At 52.2% G+C, this 2,753-nt stretch overlaps 1 protein-coding gene across 3 annotated transcripts in view; it reads left to right on the plus strand.

Moving 5' to 3' along the window:
* Positions 1-2,753, plus strand: part of BRD3 (bromodomain containing 3) — a 49,312-nt gene that overhangs the window by 2,421 nt on the left and 44,138 nt on the right. Inside the window, exon 1 of one of the 3 annotated variants that reach the window (XM_027887178.1) lies at positions 326-435. The exons of the other annotated variants lie outside the window; for them this stretch is intronic. The gene's annotated coding sequence lies outside the window, so the exon portion shown is untranslated. Of the gene's footprint in view, positions 1-325; positions 436-2,753 lie in introns of those variants that run through there. 3 annotated transcript variants of the gene reach the window in all.

Below are 2,753 nucleotides of genomic sequence, written 5' to 3' on the forward strand. Positions count from 1 at the left end.
GGGGGGGGGGGGTTCTCCCAGCACATCCCAACACATCCCCCCACCACCACCAGGCACGCGGTACTGATAACACCCCTCAGACGCCCCCTCTCCTCCCAGGCCCCTGAACGCCCCTTCCCCGCCCACCCTCGCTCTGGAAAGGGGGTGTGTGGGGATCCCAAATTTCTGGAAGGCGGATGGGGGAGGGGGGGTGGTTCGGAAGGGATCCCCCCACGCGGTGAGGGGGGGGGGTATGAGGGGAGGCAGAGGGGGCTCGGCGCGCCGCCTGCGGGAAGGGAAGGGAGGGAGGCGAGGGGAGCGGAGGAGGCGGCGGCGCCGCGCGCGGGCAACGGCCGTGAGGGGAGAAAACCCACCCCCCCCTCCATCCCCCCGGGGCGGTGCGGGAGATGGAGAGACGGGAGGGGAGCCCGGAGAGGAGCCCCCGCCGCCTGCTCGGTGACTTACCGGGGGGGATGGGGAAGGGGAGGAGGATGATGAGGGGGAGCGGCCGCCGCCTCCTCCGCGGCGAGGGAGGAGCGCGGCCGCGGGAGGGGAAAGGAGAGGAGAGGGGGGAACGCGGCGGCGGCGGCGGGTCCGGGTCCGCCACAGGCGGGGAAGGCGGGCAGGGCGCCTGCGCGGGGCGGCGCGGAGGCCGCACAATGCCGCTCTCTCCCGGGAGCGCTACGGAGCGGCCCGAGAGCCAAAAAAGAGCGCACGGCCCCGCCCCTCCCCTCTTTTCTTTTCCCTCCCCCTCCTCTCCGTTTCCCTCCCTTTTTCTCCTCGGTCTTTCCCCTCCCTTCGCTCCCAGTGCGCCGCGTGGCCCCCCCGTGGGTGCGGGTCAGGTCCAGCCCGTGTGGGAAGCAAACCAGGCACAGGAGGACACGCAGAGGGACAGGGGATGGGTGGCCGCGGCTCTGCGGTCGTTGGAGCTCCGTTGAGCCCGTCTTGGAGAGGGTTGGGTGTCGTTGGGGCGCACGAGTGCGGGTTGGATGTGCACAGCAGCCCCCTCCGATGAAAGCTGCTGTGGTAAGAGCAAGCAGGAGGAATTTCTTCATGGAAAGGATTGTTAAACATTGGAACTGCCCAGGGAGGTGGTAGAATCACCACCCCTGGAGGTATTCAAGGAACAGCTGGATGTGCACTCAGTGCTCTGGTCTGGTTGACAAAGCGATGATCTTGGAGGTCTTTTCCAACCTAAATGATTCTGTAATGCAAAAGGCTGATGTGTGAGCCATTTAACACTGTAATCTTTGCCTGGGTGAGAGGATATCAAAGGCAAGAGTATCTAAGATGTTTTCTCAGTGTATCGGCGCACGAAATTCCTGACTCACAAAAGTATTTAATTCATTAAGCCCAAACAGCCAACTTAGAGCTAAACATGTGTTTAAGCACTTTTCTGGAGAGCGGGAGGTTTTTCTGAACCCACACAGCACAAATTGCAGTCTGCTTTCATTTAAGAGGGAAGAAAAGGAGACGTGTGTCATCTACTGGCCCTTTAACACAGGAAGGTATTTAGGTTCCAAAAATTCTAGTGGCAGTTGAGAAAGGAAACGAAAAGCTGAAAAAAACCTGTGGTAGAGAGAAGCCAAGGCCCTTCTCCTCCAGGCTGGAATCCCATAGCAGAAGTCTGGAAAATAAGCCCTGCCTTCTAAATTCAGGGAGGTAAAACCGTTAGAAAAAACTGCACAGTCACCAGAACAATATTAAGAAATAAATCCAGTTCAGTTTCTGTTGGTGATTCTTCTAGATGGCTTTAGCTTAAAGTTTTCAGTCTTTTAAAAAAAAATAAAAGAATTAAAATGAGAGAACACAAATCAAATCAGAGGTATAATGCTATTTATAGAACTTTCTTGTGACAGGGTGTTTTCGTTTCTTTCATGTTGAAGATAGAAGTTTAGTTTTTGCCTCTCAATGTCTGCTTTGGAAAGTTTTGCCTGATATTTTTATAGATATGGATAATATAGATATATGCACATATAAAAACCCTCACCTGTGATGAATAATATCTCTCTGGAACCTGAAAAACTACAAATTAATTGTAGTCCTAAAAAACCTTTTAGCTTCTAAGCATCATTGAGATATTTTTAAACAAGTTTAAAGTGCGATAAACTCCATTTGGTCAAGTACCTGATCCCGTGCCAGGTTGGGTTTTCGACAGCATGGAGCTCGCAGAAAAAGACCACTCGGAGAGCAGGGACATTACCGCAGCCCGGTGAAAGGAGAGGCGACGACAGCACGAGGGGTTCTTGCTCTGTCGTAGGTGTTTATTAACACAGGAACACGCGAGGGTACTGCGTCAAGAGCGCTGTCCCCAACTGAGGGGAGATCTAACCCTTATATAGGGTTCGGGGTGGAAGGATCTGGAAACTGGGAGGAGCATGGGACTAAACAACCAGTGGGGATTCAGCAACGTGCATAAATTAACTAGGAGCCAATAACATGGAAGGAGGGAAATGGAAGGACTGCCCACACTGAGGCAAATCCTGGCCAATGAGGGAGAGGGAAACCTTGACCAATCAGGGAGGAGAAAATTCATGAGGGGACTAACATGTTCAAATATAATATAACAAATATAACTGGGGTAAAAACATTAAAAAGCATGCGTTAACAGTAAACATTATAAACATTAGTCAAACGACTACAGAACATTCATTTACAAATCAAGCTTAAACTGCCTGCAAACATCCGTGTTATTAGGTAAGAGTCCTTTTAGTATTTTTCATATATCGTGCACCATTTCTTGTATTCCTCTTGCTTCTTTCATTTGTCATTCG

This window comes from Empidonax traillii, unplaced genomic scaffold (assembly GCF_003031625.1).
Source record: "Empidonax traillii isolate 1590-97213 ecotype Southwest subspecies unplaced genomic scaffold, ASM303162v1 scaffold204:size1584377, whole genome shotgun sequence".
Lineage (NCBI taxonomy): Eukaryota > Metazoa > Chordata > Aves > Passeriformes > Tyrannidae > Empidonax > Empidonax traillii.